Genomic DNA, 19,690 nt, shown 5'->3' with positions numbered 1-19,690 from the left:
GGTGACAACCCGGATACCACAGTCTTGTCCAAGTCGTCTTTTTCTTTCTCTTTTGAGTCTGTTGTAACCGAAGAATCAGACAATTTAGATGTGCTTAATGAGAATGATGTGGCTGTGATTTCTGAGTACTTTTCTGTGCCCTTGATTTATTGCATTAACTCAGACTTTCAAAATTTTGATGAAAACGACAAGGAAGAAATTCCTCCAATTTTGCAACACTTAATTGAACAAAAGCAGGAAAGATTTGTTAAACCCTTAATGGATGAAATCGCTACTATGAACATTGGTACTGAGGAGGACCCGCGGCTGGTCCAGATTGGGTCCACGTTGTCTTCGGAGGAACGCGAGCGCTTAGTCGCTTTATTAAAAGATTTCAAAGATGTTTTCGCGTGGTCCTACGAAGACATGCCTGGAATCGATCCTGAGATTGTACAGCATCGGATCCCTCTTGACTCCGAGGCCCGACCCGTTAAACAAAAATTCAGAAGGATCCGCCCGGACTAGGCCCTCAAGATTAAGGAAGAAGTCACCAAGCAAATTGACGCAGGTTTCCTACTAGTATCTGAATACCTGACTTGGTTGGCCAACATTGTTCTAGTGCCGAAGAAGGATCGCAAGATCCAGGTATGCGTGGATTTCAGGGACTTGAACAGAGCCAGTCCGAAGGACGACTGTCCCTTGCTCCATATTGATGAGTTGGTGGACTTCACAATGGGGCATGCTTTGCTTTCATTCATGAATGGCTTCTCAGGCTATAATCAGATAGTGATGGCACCTGAAGACCGAGAAAAGACTGCCTTCACCACCCCGTGGGGGACCTACTGCTACAGAGTGATGCCATTTGGGCTAAGAATGCCGGAGCTACATATCAACGGGCCGCGACCACAATATTGCACGACATGATCCACAAAGAGGTTGAGGTGTATGTGGACGACATGATTGTCAAGTCCAAAGAAAGAGACGGCCACTACACCGCCTTGCAAAAGTTCTTTCAAAGGATAAGAGAATTTCGGTTGCGGCTGAATCCTCAGAAGTGTACGTTCGGTGTTATAGCAGGGAAAATGTTGGGGTTTCTGATTACATAGAGAGGTATCGAAGTTGACCCTTCCAAAATCAAGGCTATCCTAGAAAGGCCACCACCAAGGACTGAAAAGGAGGTATGAGGCTTTCTGGGTAAAGTACAATTCATAAGACGGTTTATCTCAAAATTAACCTTGACTTGTGAACCACTTTTTGGTCTCCTAAAGAAAGGAAAGAAATTCCAATAGGACGACCGATGCCAAGCTGCTTTTGAACAGATCAAAGAATATTTACAGAACCCACCTGTGTTGTCACTGCCAGAGCCGGGGAGACCGTTGATATTGTACCTTTCAGTAACTGAGACCACAATGGGCTGCATGCTCGCACAAGAGTCAGAGGACAAAGTGGAGAGGGCCATCTACTATCTGAGCAAGAAGATGCTAGAGTATGAGACCCGCTACACACTATTGGAGAAGGCTTGCTTAGCCTTGGTATGGGCTACCAGGAAGCTGCGGCACTACCTGTTAGCTCACTCCATAATTTTGGTTTCATGTCTAGATCCCATCAAATATCTCTTCAAGAAACCAGCACTTATGGGTAGGCTAGCTCATTGGTTGCTGTTGCTTTCCGAATTCGATCTGAAATATGTGGCGTACAAGTCAGTCAAGGGAAGAGCAGTAGCAGAATTCTTAGCCGATCATCCAGTGGAAGGGGGTGAAGCAGTTGAGTACTTATTCCCAAATGAGGCCATTTTGCATATCGACGACAAGTTTTGGACGATGTATTTTGACGGAGCGTCCAACCAGTACGGGTATGGGATAGGAGTGTTGCTGATAGCACCTGACAATTCTCGTATCCCTCTAGCCTTCAAACTTCGGTTTAAAGTCTCGAACAATGAAGCAGAATATGATGCATGCATTGCCGGTCTAGAAGCAGCTCTAGAACTAGGGGCAAAACGGTTGGACATCATCGGGGACTCGAATCTTGTTGTGTCTCAAGCAAAAGGAGACTAAAATGTCAAAGAAGAAAAGATGGTAATGTGTCCCCAAACCTTAGACCTGTTGATTCCTCGATTTGAGAAGCTAAACTTCACTCATCTTCTAAGAGAAAACAATAGGTTCGCAGATTCACTAGCAACTCTATCTTCCATGATAGATATCCCGTTTGGAGTCCGGATGCATCCAGTCATTATCGACCAGAAATTTGTGCCGGCTTATGAGTCAATTACTGCTATAGATGAGGTTCAAGATGAGAACCCCTGGTATTACGATATTTGGAATTTCTTGGAGAATGAAGCATATCCACCAGGGGTAAATGCCAAGGATAAAAGGGCAATCAGAAGAATGGTCATTCAGTTCATCATCTGTGGAGGTAAATTGTATAAGATAGGTTATCTAGGAATTCATAAGCTGTGTGTTGAAACTGAAGAATCAAAACGCCTGATGGAGGCCATCCACAGAGGGGAATACGGTGTGCATATGAACGGGGTAATGCTGGCACAAAAAATCCTCAGACAGGGTTACTACTGGTCCACCATGGAGGAGGATTGTATCGGTTTTGTTCGGCGATGCCACAAATGTCAGATCCATGCAAACCGCATGAACATCCCGCCGTCGAAGCTGTACAATATGACTTCGCCATGGCCATTTTCAGTTTGGGGAATCGATGTGATCAGGGCTGTTACCCCGAAGGGGTCTAATGGGCATGAGTTCATCCTGGTCGCGATAGATTATTTCACGAAGTGGGTTGAGGCCCAATCTTATGCAGTGTTGAAGGCATCGCATGTTGCAAAGTTTATCAAAAACAACATCATCTGCCGTTATGGGGTCCCAAACGAGGTCATTTCAGATAATGGTTCTCACTTCAAGAAGGAAGTGATTGACTTGTTGGAGAAATACAACGTGACTTTTCATAAGTCGTCTACATATCGGCCGCAAACCAATGGAGCGGTCGAGGCCGCCAACAAGAATATCAAACACATATTGCAGAAGATGGTGGAAACCTACCGGGATTGGCCAGACAAGCTGCCATTTGCTCTGTGGGGGTACCGGACTTCAATTAGAGCATCTACTGGGACGAATCCGTATTCATTAGTTTATGGGATGGAGGCCGTTCTACCTATTGAAATTGAGGTTCCGTCTTTGCGAGTGCTGGCTGAGTGTCAGATAGCCGAAGCAGATTGGCAACAGAGCAGATTTAAAGAACTCATGCTTTTTGACGAGCGCAGACTGAAAGCACTGTACCATGTTCAAGGCTATCAGCGCAGAATTGCCAGGGCTTTTAACAAGAAAGTTAAGTCCAGGAATCTAAAGGAAAGAGATTTGGTGCTTAAGGACAACCGAGCTCCCATCCACGACCCAAGGGGCAAGTTCAAACCCAATTGGACTGGCCCCTACATCATTAAGTCTATTTGGTCAGGTGGAGCTGTGGTTCTAATGGACCTAGATGGCCTAGAGTTCTAGCAACCAATCAACATGGACAAGTTGAAGAAATATTACCCCTGAGAGGCTCGCTAGGCCGAAAACCTGAAAGGGCGACCTAGGCAAAAGCCAGAGCACAAAAAAATTGAAATTATAAAAACTAAGCTCACAAGGTTGAAAACCCGTAAAGGGCGGCCTTGGCAAAAGTTAGAGCGTAAAAGGAGAGCGAAAATACTCGAGTGAACCCGAGCCTGAACTACGTAAGGCTTGATTCCCATCTTTGGGATACGTAGGCAACTTCATCCTGAGGTTCAGCCATAAACTTTTCCCCGATCAACTTTGTCCATTTGATCATCTTGGCCATCTTTGTCTATTCAGCATTCAAGAAGTTCGGTTATGATCTCTGGTGCAGTGCTCTTCAAACTAGGGGCAACTTTTCGTTACTGTGCAGTGATGTGGTACTATTCAGACTAGGGGTAACTTTCCAGTTGCTGGGATCCGGGGTTGTGCATCTCAGTGACAGATTTCAGGCTTGTCCAGTTCTGATCCATATCGAAAATGGTTTTGAAAAGTTTTAATAAAAGTTGACTTTGTTCAAAATTAATTTTTTTACAACTTAGACCATTTTTAGACCAAAGCGAAAAAATTTCAGTACCCACAACCTTCAATTTCATTGATTTCAATACAGAGTTCTCCTGCTCTTGCATACAAATTGAAGTTTCTTTTTATTACAATCATAGAGAAAACTTGAAAGTACGAATAAAGCAATAAATCTGGGGCATAGCCAAGTCAGGTATTCCTGCGCCCCCTCCCAGAGCTGGTCGAAGCCTCTGATGCCAATGCAGGCCCTTCCTGTGCCTCTTCATTGAGCCAATCCAAGCACTCATCAGACAAAGTGCAACTGAAAGTGGGAGCAGGGGCCCAGAGCTCTCTAGTCCTCCATGTTGTGGCATACCGGGCAAGCTGTGCACCTCGAACTGGGAATGCAGCAGGATACTCTATCCCCTCGGGTGGGCAAGTCTGATCAAGTCTGAATTAGCGCTGGAACCGGAACAGAAAATAGAAAAGACAGTGTGTCATGCCAATCAATTGAATCCTAGGTTGACGGGTCATGTTGTAACTCATCGCCGGCAGATTGAGCCAAGGGCAGCGCCAAGCGATGCGGTTTGCAGACAAATTGCACATCCAGTTGTACCACCACCCCTCATCAAGGGCATCGACTAAGCGTTGTCAGAAAAAGTAGTCGCGAGCTGAGTATGCGGGGCAAGACTCCACAATCTGTAACTTGTCCATCAACCACACCTAGGGATAAAGAATAAAGAATAGAGAGATGTACGATGAGAGAAAAGTAAAAAAAGGGCTTTGCGAGAAAAATCGAGCCTGAGGGCCGAGTGATGTGAGCAATACATATGTGAGATTGGGTGGGAAACATTACCTGCAATAGTAGTGGGCTCCTTGCAAGCCTAGCCGTCTCCCGGCGATGAAAAGCGTCTAAGCCCATCAATGTCTCAGCCAATGTCATAGCAATGCAGCTCTTGCCCTCCTTCAAACCTTGGGCAACCTCAATCAACCGGACACTGGATCCTCTGGAACCTGAGGCAAGTAAGAAATGAGATAGCAAGCATAGGCAAAGCGCGTGTTGCCGATAACCCTGCCAATGATGGTCGCTGCGGTCACCAGCATCAGAAAACCGGCAAACCAAGCTTAGGATGTCCAGCTCCCCATCATGAATCAATGATCGAGCATCATGCAAAGTGAGGCCGCACGTTTGTCCTAAGGCTTGGACATGGCCGAATCAGAGTTGAGGCAAGATTTCCTCGTTGCGTTCGGACTCCATCAAAACTTGGAAATCCTCGAAAGTAGGACATATCTCTTGCCCGCTAAAAGTAAAGACGTGTGTTACCGGATTCCAAAACCTTGCCGCGGCATAGAGGAAAGGAAGATGCAGCGGAGTACGGCCCAGCATGAATAGTGCGTTCAAGCCGAAGCCCCGGAAGTTCAACTTTTCCGAGCCATCTAGAGAAGCAATCCAAGCTGTGAGATCTTGGGTGAGGAACGCCTCCATTTTGATGCAAAACTAAGATGAAATGAAAGAGCCACGAGGCTGGAGCTTTTAAAGAGGATAAGGCACTATCCGGGGGACACGTGTCGAAAATTTGGTGGCTGCCATGCTAGGTGGCCGGCCGGCCACTTTTTCTGGCAGGCCGACCACCTCTCTCCCCTCAAAAGCAAAAAGCTAGTCGGCCAGCTCCCTTAGGTGGTCGGCCATAGAGAGGAAGGTGGCTTTGGTCTTGTTCTAGCTTCTAGAAGAAAGTTCCTAGCATTTCCATGCATTTGGGGTGTTGAAGGTGCGAGTTTTCCTCTGTTTCGGATGCGTTCCGTCACCCAAATCATCCGAAATGCATTTGTTTATCGAGTTGTTGTTAAATCCTGCTTATCAAGTTGTTATTTTTCTTATTGAGTTGTTGTTTTGTTTATCGAGTTGTTTAGTTTATCGAGTTATTAAGTTTTGTTGAGTTGACGAGTTGTGTATATCGAGTTGTTACTCTTTGTTTAGTCGACATTGTTGTGTCTTGCTTATCAAGTTGTAAACTTGCTAAGGTTCTGTTCTTTCTTAGTAAGTTAAGTTGCTTTGTTTGTTGCGTCGGCTCACTACCTGACTTGGCAATTTTCAAATGCACAATTCCATTCAATCTCATTTTGTGCAAAATGATGCGATGCAATGCAAGAACATAAAATGCAACACTTTTTGAACAAAAGTTGTTTCATTCCATCATGCTTCCTTTGTTACAACATTTTACAACAAGGGTACAAGTTTTACAGAAAATAAAACTACCTAATAAATGTACAATGTGCTACAACTACTAGTAAAAAAAGGCAAATAAAGCAGGGAACAACTGCATCAATGCTATCAAGCACAGGAGTAAGAGGCCCTCTTCGTCCTCTTCTGCGGAACAGCCTCAGCACCATCATCGTCATCTGAGTTAGAGCTGTCATCCTTGGGATCCTCCTCGGCCTCATCTCCACTACCAGAGCCGAAACCGGAACCACCCTCTCTGTCAACAGCTGTCTCTAACTGGGGATGCGCAGGCTCTTCCTCCTCGCTGGACCCCTCCTCTATGACATGCGCTCTGCGTCCGGCTCGTCTGCGAGACGACTCCCCTCTCCCAGCTCCTCGGGAAGGCCTAGATGGCCCGGCCTGTGGTCCGGTATGTAGCGGAGGCATCTAAAAAGAAAGAATGCAATACATCAGCCAAAGTATGCATGTCAGATGTAGATGCCAGAAAACTACATGGAGTGGGTGCAGGCAGATACGGTACATGAATGTGTTAGATGTGCTCTACACATACAATTAATCAATGCAGTAAGATGTTCATGTTCAAGTTCAACATGTCATCAGAAGTATGATAAATGCTAGAAAATTAAAGAGTACCTGAAAACCGAGGATGGACAGTTGCGCCTCTCTCCGCAAGACCATGTCCTCGAGCTAGGCCACCAATCCGAGCATCCCGTCCATGTACTCTCTGGGTGGCTGCAAATACAAGCTCAGATCATCAGTGACTAAATGAATGCCTAAGTATCTGGGTGATAAATGAAAAGCAATGGAGCATACCGGTGGTGAGTCACGGTCACTGACGTATCGGTGATCAGGCATAGGAGGCTCTATCGAAATCGGGTAGGAAGTCCCGTATCGCCATCCTGTCAACTCAGTCGGGATATCTGGCCATCCAGCGTGATGATAAGTTGGAGGAATCGGGGAGACCAGCCCAGCCCCACCTCTCGACGTACCGGCTCTGCTAGTGGAAGGAGCACCTGCAGCCCGAGCTCGACTCGAAGATGGTATGTCAGCGGACCTCCTCGTGAGGGTACGAACGCCTGTCAATGAGGGCATCAAGTATGTGTGACGGTAGGTCGCGTACTCCCCCTCGTCCAATTGTAGCAATACATCAGTACCCAGCATGGCACTAGTAACCTCCTAGGGAATGAGCCTCCCGGTAGTCCGCATGTCGACCGGAGGTACTGAGGGGATGTCCTGATGAGGGTAGCCCATCGTCTGGCGCATGAAGCGTTCCCCCAGGAACCAGGCCCTACCAACCGGCCCCTCAAACAGGATCCTGTACCGAGAGGTGGCCTATCCTCCGGCAAGCTGAAATCAGAGGTCCCCACCTAAAGGTACCAAGGGCTGCCAAGTGATCTGCAGATAACCAATGCATAAGCCGATCAGAAATCGAAGACGTGCAAAATAAATCAAAGATGGAAACATGGAGGACTGAGAGTTCTGAATTACCTCTGTCGGCTGCACTGTGTCGAAAAACTGTCGTAGGTAAGGGAGAGTCTCCCGAGCCCGCGGCTGGTACTGGCCCTCGAAAACGAGCGAGTAGGGGGTCATGAGGGGCACCTCCACCTCAAGCTCTGGGGCTCGCGTCGGGAAGTATGCAAAAACCCATAACTGTGGAAAATAGGGCAAAAGCCATCAGAATACAGAATGTTGAGTGCAGAATGTGAGTACAGAATGTAAAGTGTGTCGTGCATGCAATGTACAGATAATGAAAAGTAGGAATGTAAATCAAAAGGGCAGAAGGTACCTTCCGAGCTCTCCAGCAGCCGCCAACTATGTTCCCCCATCTGCGGGAGGTCGCGCTCATGTAGCAATAGAGGGTAGCCAAGCCGACACCACCCCAGTCATACTGACTGACTTGTGAGAGGTCTACCAGGGCACTCAGCAGATATAGCCCAACGGTGTTCCCCTTATCAGCGAACAGAGTGGTCCTGAAGAGGAACATTAGAAACCCTCGGGTGTACTGTGCTATCTCCTCGGGAGTTTCGGGCTCCCTCTGTCTGAAATATGAAGAAAACCAGGTGTACCGGACTCAGCCCGAGGATCGGTCGACCAGTGGGCGAGCTCCCAATAGATAAATCCAGGCGGCCTCCCACTCGCCCATGCCCTCATCATAAGGGATCGCCCAGCCTCCCACGTCGAGGCCTGTTAATACAGCAAAGTCGAAGGGGGTCATAGTCATGTCCCCAGCAGCTAAGAAATGAAAGGAATTGGTGGTGTCCCACCACCTCTCCACAATGGTGCCCATCAACGTCCTTCTGGCGGGATAGCGAGATATCCCAGTACAGAAAGGCCCGAACCCTGCCTGATCGACCCAATCACGGACGGCCTCTGGGAGCTCTGCATACCACTCCCTCATAGCAATGGAGCCGTATCCCCGTGTAACACGGGAGGACACCTGTATTCACAATGAACACATGTCTTCAGTTTCAGAATGAAATGAATAAGCTGCGTGCAAATGAAATGTATGAGTTGTGTGCAAATCAAATCAAATCAAATACATTGCTGTGAACTGCGTGTTCAGTATGAGCTGTGCATTCAGAATTGAAATGTGCACTGCGTGTTCACAAACAAAGTTTGGGTTGAGTGTTCAACTTTCATCAAATATGGGTTGCGTGTTCAGAAATTCAAAGTTTGGGCTGCGTGTTCAACTTTTGACAAATATGAGCTACGTGTTCAGAAATTCAAAGTTTGGGCTGAGTGTTCAACTTTCAACAAATTTGGGTTGTGTGTTCAGATTTCAGAAATAGCGTGTTCACCATCAAATATGAGCTGCGTGTTCAGAAATTCAAAGTTTGGGCTGCGTGTTCAACTTTTAACAAATGTGTGTTGCGTGTTCACAAACAAAGTTTGGGCTGTGTGTTCAGATTTCAGAAATAGTGTGTGCTGTGTGTTCACAATCAAGATATGGGCTGCGTGCTCAGAATTGAAATGTGTGCTGCGTGTTCGTAAACAAATTTGGGCTGTGTGTTCAGATTTCAAAAATAGTGTGTGTTGCGTGTTCACCATCAAATATGAGCTGCGTGTTCAGAAATTCAAAGTTTGGGCTGGGTATTCAACTTTCAACAAATGTGTGTTGCGTGTTCACAAACAAAGTTTGGGCTGTGTGTTCAGATTTCAGAAATAGTGTGTGCTGCGTGTTTACAATCAAGATATGGGCTGCGTGTTCAGAATTGAAATGTGTGCTGCGTGTTTACAAACAAATATAAGCTGTGTGTTCAGATTTCAAAGATAGTGTATGCTGCGTGTTCACCATCAAATATGATCTGCGTGTTCAGAAATTCAAGTGATTGAGCTGTATGTTCAAAATGCAAACAGAGTACTGTGTTATCGACTAAGCATTCAGAACAAGCTGTGCACTAGAATGAGCAGAAGTATGGCATGCGAATGTGTTCAGAGCGAGCAAATAAGCATGCGCAGCATAAAATACACGAAAAATGCAGAATTAAGGTAGGAAATGTAAACAAAGTAAAGTACATACCTCCCGTGCCTGATAGGAGAGATGGGACTCCAGCTCCCGCAATAGCAAATCCACGGGGGCTCGATTGTCGAAGTCCGTAAAATGATAGAAAACTGCCCGCGGTAGGATGTGCGTCGAGGGGTCGTACCTCTCGGGAATAAAGGGGCGAATCCTCGGCGGCAGAGACATGATATCTGGATCGCCTCCGGCACCTGGAGAACCTCCATCATGGGAAAAATGACCCGCCATCTCAAGAAATCTGCAAAAATGAGCAAAATGAGCCAAAATTGGAAAAAGTCAACAAAAGTCAACTCTCGGGAAATGAAAAAGTCAACAAAAGTCAACTCCCGAGAAAATCTTCCAAATATTGAGACAAACTTACCTCAAGTGGTGAAAATGAGAAAAGAAGATCCGAAATCAAAATTTAATCGGTTCAAAGTGAAGAGAACTGAAAGTTTTCGCGAAACAACTTTGCGTGGGGCATTGGAAAATGCGTATAGAGCGCAGATCTGAGAGGAAAAATTCTCTAGGAAGGAGGAGAAGGTGATTTCGGATCTAAATTTGTGTGGAATCAAGCTTTGGCCGAATGTATTTAAAGAAATAAGGGTGAAAGTACCAAACTGCCCCGGATTTGGGCTAGGTGGTCGACCGGCCACCTTTTCTGGTAGGCCGACCACCCCCTGCACTCAAACCTGGTCGGTGGTGTTCCCAAGATGGTCTCCAAGGTCTCTGCAAATTTTGGTAGTGATCGGAGTCCCTGGCACCCGAGAAAGTACAAGAAAAGTGCACTTTTTGTCGCAAAATCCCTCCGCGGGAACTTCAACTCCAACTTTCGATGCGTGTTTCATCGTCACTCGTCAAGAGCAAAGTGTATCCTTTTTTAGCACGTTGTGACCCTTCCGGGAGGTAAACCGGAGGTCGCGATTGAGTCGCACTCGTCAAAACTTGCATTTCTCTGCTCGTTGTTTCGTGTCAAACATGCATTCGAGTTTGCACTTGTCCTGCGTTGTTATGCACATCACTTGCATTCTCATGCATACCACTTGCATTGATGTGCACGTTTCATGGGTATTGTCATACCCATACACTTAACTTGCGTTGACACGCGCGTGTCTCTCGCATTGCGATGCACTTTCCAATCGGCACCCTGTTTGTTTACGTTCGATATAGCGTTGAACATGTGTTACTAACTATGTTGTGCTTGTTAAGTTTCTCTCTTTTGCAGGCACGATATTGTATGTACGGTTCATTTGAAGCTAGTGCAACCAGACAAATTGCGCAGGTATTGTATCTTCTCCGTGTGAGACGTGGCGAGAATTGAATAATTCTCTGCATTTTTAAACTGCATGAAATGTAGTTGTTGCTTTGCATTCTTGCTTAAAACTGTTGCGTGTGCGCTTCATTACAGGTTGCTGCTTTGCATGATCATGAGTCACGTCCGGCTTTGTGCATATCATTTTGCATCTTGCCCCCTGTCTACAGGCATGCCTGCAGGCACATCCTTGTTACCTTGCCTGTTTGTCTAAGTCTTCGGCCTTGTCAAAAATGGGTCGTCTCTGGGCTTTGACATTCACTCCCGTCAATTACGACTTTCGAGTTCTGTCAAAGAGGGGCAACTGTAGACACCCAATTTTTGACCGACCTTAAGACTCAGGCGTCACCAATTGAGCGCTCAATGATGTTGCATATTGTGCTCGTTCTGAGGTTGCGGAGTCTCGGCTGCGAGCCTTCCCTCTAGACTTCGGGGCTCTTTTGTGCTTTGCCTCGGTTTACGAACTGGGTCCTGTTTTCTCTGTTTTCTCTTCCCGAAGGGAGGGAGAGGTCTCGTAGACCATCTCTCAGTGGCCGTAGGCTACACTTCGTGGTCGTAGGCCATTTTTCCTGTTTGTAGTCCAGTTTTTGGTTTTCAGAGCCGTCTGTCGTGTGCCTCTTTTTGGGACCACTTAACTACTTCCGTTTGCTCTGATTTTTGGCAAATCCCTTATTTCCTCCCTTTAGAGGGACACTGTGGCCCGGGAGACCACCTACGTGGTCATACGCCACTTCCGGTGCCTAACAGCCTGTTTTCAAGGCCCCAGACTGCGTGTTTTGGCCCCCGAACCTTTGTTTTGCATCCGTCTTGGTCCATTTTTGGTAGGGACCCTATTTTCATTGCTAGGGAGGTGGTAGTATGGTGGGAGGCCACCTTTTCCCCTTGGAAACCAGTTTTCTTTTTTTCTCTCTCTAAAAGCCGATTTTTCTGACAGAAAGCTGATTTTTCTCATTTTTGAGCCATAATTTCTGGCTTTTCATACCACCATTGTGTTGTGCTCATCTGGGAGGCCACCAATATGGGTAGGCCGACCAGTAATTCTTCTTGACCCTTTTGAACCTTGCTAAAAGGCTGATTTTCCTCTCTCTTGGGTCACTTTTTCTGGTTTTCCACCATATAGTTGTGTTGCACTCATCTAACCAATCTAGGGTGGCCGACTAGCATTTCACCTTGAACCTTTTGACCCCTGGTCGGCCGACCAGGGGGAGTGGCCAGCCGGCCACCTTGGCTGGTCGGCTAGCTTTGTGCTTTTTGCTCTTCGCAAGTGCAACACAACTGTGCCAGCTATGAAGCATTTGACCCACTATCTGAGACTTTGACCATCTTTTTTGATCCTTTTTAGTTGGTTTTGACCCCCTTGCTTAGCTTCTTGGAGAAGCTTGACTCTTTTGTCAAGCTTCTTAAGGAGCTTCCTCAAGAAGCTTGACCCTTTTGGTTAAAGCTTCTTTGAGAAGCTTTGACCCTCTCTTAAGGCTTCTCCAAGAAGCCTTGGCTCTTCTCCTCTATAAAACCAACTCTCCATCTCCATTTGCAAGGGTTAGAAAATTCAGCTAAGGGATATACGCTCCTCCCTCCACAGCCTTCTTCTTCAAAGCTCCAAACCCTAATATTCTTGCACCATTTGCACTGCACCTCATAGCCTACCACCTCCACCATCCATTCAAGCATCTTGCAGGTCATTTGCAGAGCTTGAGGAGTCACATTTTTGGTCCAGAAGTTGTTGAGGGTCGGCTCTACAAGGGTAAGCCTCTATTTTTCCCATTTTTGCATTATTTTGCTCCATAGTCTAGCCTTATTTGCAAGTATTTTTGGACTTTGACATAAACTGAAGAAAGTCTTTTTTTGACCTCCTCTTTAAGTTTGATTAGGTCACTTTTCTGTTTGGAGTCATCTTCTTCCTTGCATGCTTCATTTCCTCATGCTTTGAGCCATGCATTCGAGCATTTGCATTGGCCTTGTTTTGGCCTGTTAGCCACTGAAATTTAGTGGATTTTCAATGGCTTTGATGTGTCTTTGAGCTCCAAAATCATAGAGGGGTGACCCTCTCACCCCTCATTCTCTTTACTAGCTTTGTTGGCCTTCCAAAGGAGCTCCATTTTGCATGTTGTGAAGTCATATTCCAGGACTTATTTTGTGAGTTTTATGGTCTGCATTAGCTCTATCCAGAGCCCATTTTGCCATATTTTATGTCTATGATGCATGTGTAGAGCAATCCTATTCAAGGCCTTTCAAAGGGACCTTTCATTGCATGCTTCCTAGACCAATTCCAAGGCCTATTTGGTGAGTTTTAAGGTTTTCATAACTCATTTCCAAAGGTGGTTTTGACCTTTTATGTGTCCATCATATAGGTGTAGAGTAACCCCTCGCATGGCCTTCCAAAGGATCTCATCATTTTTGCATGCATTAACTGAGTTTCAGTAGTTATTTGGGCATATTTTGGCATGGCATACATCTTTTTTTGGCTGGTTTAATGAGCTTTTATATGCTTCATATAGTTGTAGAACAACTCATGGTTTACTAGCTTTCTTTGCATGCTTTGTAGGCCCTTCATTTTAGAACTTTTTGGCCATGTCATAAACTGATATTGTGCTTATTTTGGACTTCCCTAGCTCTATTTTTGGGTCTCATAATTGAATGATGCTTTTTTTTGCATGCTTGTAGTTCAATACCCATGCTTAACTTTGAGATTTGAGGTCCATTGCATGCATGTGCTGAGGTGTGTTCATGTTTTGAGGCCATTTTACATCACATTTCAGAGCCTATATGAATTCCATATTTCCATGTTTTCATCTCTTTAAGTGTGCTTGAGAGTTGGGCTTGAATGCCTTGTTTACCGACCATTGAATGAGCTTCATTTTCATGCTTGTTGAGCCATCATTTTAGGCCAATTTTCCACTTTTTTCAGACCTTCCTAGGGTCTATTTGGGGTTGGTTTTGCCTTTGGTGCATTGTTTTGGGTACCTCTAGTGTAACACGCTTCACTAGTTTCGGTACATGGGCCCCCTAGCTTGCATTGTGTGCCATGTTTGCATGATTCGGGACCATTGAGCATCATATTTCAGAGCTGTAAATTGCATGTTTGTATGCCATCTATCATCCCTTTCCATGCTTTGGTAGAGTGGTATTTCATGCCTTAGGTTCGGTCCTTGGCATTCGTGCATGTGTGCATGCATTTCGATTCTCTCATTTTCATCACATGGCCACTGATGTGAGTGTGGCTGAGGTCCACTCACATTGGTATAAGTCCATCTTGCATCGAGCATGCCATGTAGTTCATGTTGTTGCATGTTTAGCCTTTGCATTGCGTATGCTAGGTTGTTAGGAGCATTGTGCATGCCATGATATGTCATTCCTCGCATTGTGTATGCTAGGTTGATAGTCGCATTGAGTATGCCTTAGTTCACGAGCATTGCGCATGCCATGTAGTGTTAGCATTGTATATGCTAGGTGCATGTTTGCATTTTATCCCTTGCATGCCTGTATCACTTGGTTGCATTACACTTGGGATTGCATGCTAGTCGAATTTGCACGTGCCATGCATTGCTTGCTGCATTGTGCTTGGAGTAGGGTTTAGTCCAAGCATGGGAAACGAGGGACTTTTCGTACTCCAAGTGACGAAACGTGCCTTGATTCTCAGTCGCCAACATTCCGGATTTCCCATGTTGGAGTTTAGGCCTTAAGTGTGTATTTGTGCATTCATGTCACATTAAAATGTGCAATTCGACTCCTCAGCCATCATGCATTGTGATGCGTGGTTGATGGCCCGAGGACCGAGGGCCACACTCCCTAGAGCTTGTGCAAGAACGGGGAGGAGTGGTCGCGCACACATATGTTGAAAATACCTTGCTTTCTCTCCTTCTTGCCTTTGTTGCAAAAAAAACAGAGTCCAGGGGCAGAAAGTGGTCGGCCAACCAGGTTTCCTAGTAGGCCGACCTCCTTTTTTGGTTTCCACCATAAGGGTGGTCGGCAAGGGTTTTCCAAGCCAATACCTGGTTGGTGGCTTTCCCAAGGTGGAGTTTCAGCCTTTTGGAGTTTTGTGTAAGTTTCTGAAATCAGCTCCAAACAAAGGCGAGACGAGGCATCCCGATGGAATTTACCGACAAAGCGCATCAAGCATGCATGCATCCATTATCATCCAAAACAGAGCCAAGGCAGTCACATTTATTTAATTTATTTGCTTACTTAGCTAATTTGTTAATTAGTTAGTGGTTGTGTAATAATTAATTGTAATTCGTTATTCATTCGGACTGTAATTTTTCATTCGGACTGTATTATTTATTCGGACCCTCCGAGCGAGGGCACAACTGTAATAAGTGTGTGTGCATGTGATGTATGTCTTCCAACCCTACGTCTTTCTCCCTTTTATTTACCAGCTTATGATGGTTAGATTAGGGCATATTTCAATTAGCATACTTATGCTTGCATGTTTGCATCATTCATCTGTTTTGCATGCATCGGGCTCGGTGAATCATACTAACTGCATTTGTATCTCAATTCCGAGTTGAATACTTGTTAGCTGTAGCATTTCACATGTCATTTTAGAATAGCCGAGCCTATTGTAGTTGCATTTTTGCATGTGTTGCATTAGGCATTTTTGTATAGTTAGGATCATGCATGGATTTCTAGCATGGATTTCTAACATAGCTTCTGTTTTGGCTTGGAGTACTCGGTAAGTACTTATGCTTTAGCATCCTTGCATGAGTGTAAGTGACTGCCATGATAGCATGCTTGCCATGAGGCTAACTGCTTATGTGATATAACTGTCTAAATGCCTGTGGGTGAAGGTTGGGTTATTTGGATTGGAACAATTCATCAATTGTGAGTTTTAAGCCCACTTGAGAGTGGAAAATCATCATGTTTTCTAAGCCTACCTGAGGGTGGCAAATCCACATTTTAGCCTACTTGCGAGTAGTAAACCGTTTTTCGAAACAAACATGAAATGTCTCATTCCAATTCAGGCGATCCAGTCTATACTTGTATGCTGTGAACATCACATAGTAAATCTAGGCTAATAACCAGAATAAGAACGCATAATGTTTTCAAAACTAGATGTCATGGTTAGTAGAGGCCGATCATTGATCGGGCGAGCAGGGGTGCTCACGAAGTGACCTTCCCCAATCGTACCCAAGTTCCCGAGCCAAGGCAACTTTGGTGATGATGGACACGTGGCCTTAGGCAACGAGTCAGGGTTTCCTAAATTTTTCAAAATAAAATATTTAGATAGCAACTCTGTATCTAGCAAAGCAGTCCATGTTTGGCACTTCTTTCAAAAAATCTGTTTTCAAAAATGATTTGCCGGATTTGGACTCTTTGATGATTCATCGGTCTTGCATTGCACTCTGCGAGATTAGATACAGGACCGTGACTTTGAGTCCTGAACTGTAGTGAGCCCAAATGAACAGAACGGGGGATTCCCTCCCAGGACGTTCGGGGACGTCTACACAAAAGCTCCCTGATTGATTTTCCAACGATAGTTTGTAGGATAAATGAATTGTTTTCTCAAACCATGTCATCAAATTTGTGGAGTAAGTAGCAAATATAACAGGTATTATCAACAATGAATAATCACACATTATGATTGTGAGAATTACGTAGCTAAGTTAGTGAGAGACAAAAGATGTACACCTAATCCAATTTATAATATTATATTAGAGTAATGCTACACTTGCCATCTTTTTATACCACCTTCAATTTATTACCTCATGTGTTAGCACATTATTTGACATAAATATGAATGGTGAGACCCATTACGCAAATCATGAGTTAATATATGAGGTGGTATATATTGAATGTAATATAAAAAGATGATAAGTATAGTGTGCCTGTTAGACTCAATATTCATGTTCATGTTTGATCAAAGTGATTCATAATTATGTTTTTTTTTTTTATTTTGTTAAAAGAGAACAAGAAAGAAAAGGAAGGTCAAGTCTTGCCAAGATGAGTGCTTTGATGCTATCCCTATCAACAGGAAAGCCAACCTTATTATCTCTTTGAATATCAAGCAACACATCTACAAAGTCTTGTTGAATTTCATCACCGCCTTCACGATCTGCTCTCTTACCACCACTTTTCTCTCTCCTCAAATCCATATGTTCTTCAACTACACTCTCTAAAAAATCATCCAACTCCTTAGCAACTCTATGCACTCTCTTATACAAGCCATTAAAACTATTCACCCAAGCAAGCCATGGAATATAGTCTCCCAAATAAAAAAACACCCAACAACTCTACAAACTCTCCCAAAAGCTCCTTAAACTTTCTCCCATTGTGTTTCCTCCCCAAGGCCACCCTACACACGACACCATTCGTAAGCGACACTAACATTTTGCTCAAATTCACCGTTGTTGAAGATGAAGAAGAACATGATTGTTTGATCTTCTCTATCATAAGGGCCGTTTCTTCTTCTCTCACAGCACAGAAAGACTTTACCTGTTGAAAATGCAGGGTTAGAAAAATAATTGATGTAAATTAAATGAAAAACTTATAGCAATATAGAGATTATCCAAAATAAAGTCACTAGCAATTTGATGATAGAGATATGTATTCTCTGAGTACGTGACTCTATGCACTCGTAAACGTGCACTTGTAAATGTAATTGTGTCACGATTAAATTTTTGTCATTTCAAAATCGAATACAAAATTAACAATTTGATTTGCATCCATATTACATATTATGAAAAATTATATCGGTAGTCCCTATATTTATCCTTATAATTTCAAATAGCTCAATTTCAACCATTAATTTTATATTTTTTGTCAATTTGATCCAATTGATAACATCAATTAGAATTTAAAAAAAAATGGTAACTAAGTTAGTTAAGGATAACTCGCTTAATTGAACAAGTTTATAATTTTACCTATAAAAGTATAACACATACTGTCATACACACATTTTCCGTAAAATAACACTAACAGTTGTAATCAATTAGACCAAATTAAGACAAAATCGTAAAATTATTATCAAAATTGAGACAACTAAAATTATAAAAAATAAAAAATGACACAAAAACCAAAATATAAGAACTTGTATAATAATATTTGGACAAAGGTAGAAGATTGAGGAGGAAAAAACACCACTAAAAAAGAAGCTCCTTTCTTATTGAAAACCTCAAATATATTCCTATAGATCATCTTATGCAATCATATCAATTTATTAATTGAAAATAACATTTTGTTTATGCAAAGGACTCATGAAATAAGCTATACACAAAAATCCAACTGTTAGACTACTAATAAGTTTATAGAAAATTGTAAGGTGACTGGGATTGCTCTATTTATGTTCTATGTGGTTGATTTTGTCCATATTATTTAGCAAATAAATTTGTATTTTAAAATGATACAATGAAAAAATCAAATAATTAGAGTACCCGCTTCATACAGGAGCTTGCTAGCAATCCTCAGTTTAGGCCGATCGGAGAAAGTGAGGTCATGAGTTTTCATGATTTCATGTGCTGCTTGTGCAGACAAGATCACGAGAAATAGCATGCTACCAAATTGAAGTAGCATGAGAGGTCCGTGTTTTTGGGATAGCGATAGGAGAGAGCGGTGAGGGAATTGGCCCATTTGGTGGAGGTTTCCGATGATTGGGAGCTTTGAGGAGATGGTGGTAGGTTTTTGTGTGGTTTTTGGGTGGTGAATAGCCATTTGAGAAGGAGAAGTGTGAAGAAAAACAAGGGAAGAAGAGAGAGAAAGAAGGGATGCAATAAAGAAAACATTTTTTTGTTTCTCTATATGAGTTGCAATTTCAAAATTGAAAATTGTGTGTATGTACATGCAAGTCAAGATTTGTTTGGATGAGTATGTGTGTTATATATACACACACTAGACGGTGTGAGCCACACACTTGATGAGTGTGCTACAAAAATCAACTATTGATTGTAGGAGATAAAAAAAAAATTATCAAAATTTGAAATTCAAAATCAAAACTTCACTTATATAGAGCCAGTTTTTGGGTGGTGAATAGCCATGGATATATACATTGATTCACCCCCCCCCCCCCCTTGAAATTACTGTAGGTTAATCCACAAGTATAGGCAAGTAAAGTTGATTTGAGAAAGAACATGAAATCATTGAGTAGAGTGTGACTATTACCAAAATGCAAATCATTCATCATTTCGGAATCACATCCCCAATATATAAACATGTTATAACAATCAAAAACACATCCCCAATAAATATATATATAAAACATTTCACATCCCCAATATATAAACTGGCTATAACAATCAAAAACACATCCCCAATAAATTTTTAATTAATCTAAATCTCTGACATTTCACATCCCCAAAGTGTATATATATAATACACAGTAACAAAAATAGGTTATAACAATCAACTAGGTTCAACATTTTCCACCGCCACCAAGATTTATGACCTAAAGAAATGATAGGGGGTTAGAGAAGGGGAACGAGAGAGAATGATTGAGTTTTTCTACCCTGAAGAATCCCCAATCAGCGGGAGACAGAAAGACAGACAGAGAGAGAGAGAGACAGAGAAATTGAGAGACATACTTGGGGCAATGGATCGACGGTGGTGCTCCTGTTCGCCGATGGCGATGCTCCTTACCCGACGGCGATAGAGACTAACATACAGAGATTTAATATAAGGAAGAGGGCAAAGCTAGAGGAGTGAGAGAGAGA

The 19,690-nt window shown here is 43.6% G+C and overlaps 1 long non-coding RNA gene across 1 annotated transcript; it reads right to left on the bottom strand.

Annotated features, from left to right (window-relative positions):
• Positions 1 to 9,782: 9,782 nt before the first annotated feature.
• On the bottom strand, positions 9,783 to 19,690 carry LOC145789555 (uncharacterized). Its single transcript, XR_014327607.1, has 3 exons — positions 19,562 to 19,690; positions 16,985 to 17,480; positions 9,783 to 9,998 (listed from the first exon to the last, which is right to left on the bottom strand). It is a non-coding gene; the product is annotated as an uncharacterized LOC145789555 (long non-coding RNA).

Source organism: Camellia sinensis, chromosome 4, assembly GCF_055761805.1.
Source record: "Camellia sinensis isolate YWXY chromosome 4, ASM5576180v1, whole genome shotgun sequence".
Taxonomy (NCBI): Eukaryota; Viridiplantae; Streptophyta; class Magnoliopsida; order Ericales; family Theaceae; genus Camellia; species Camellia sinensis.
The sequence above is the reverse complement of the archived record's forward strand: the minus strand, read 5'-3'. Positions and strand labels throughout refer to the sequence as shown.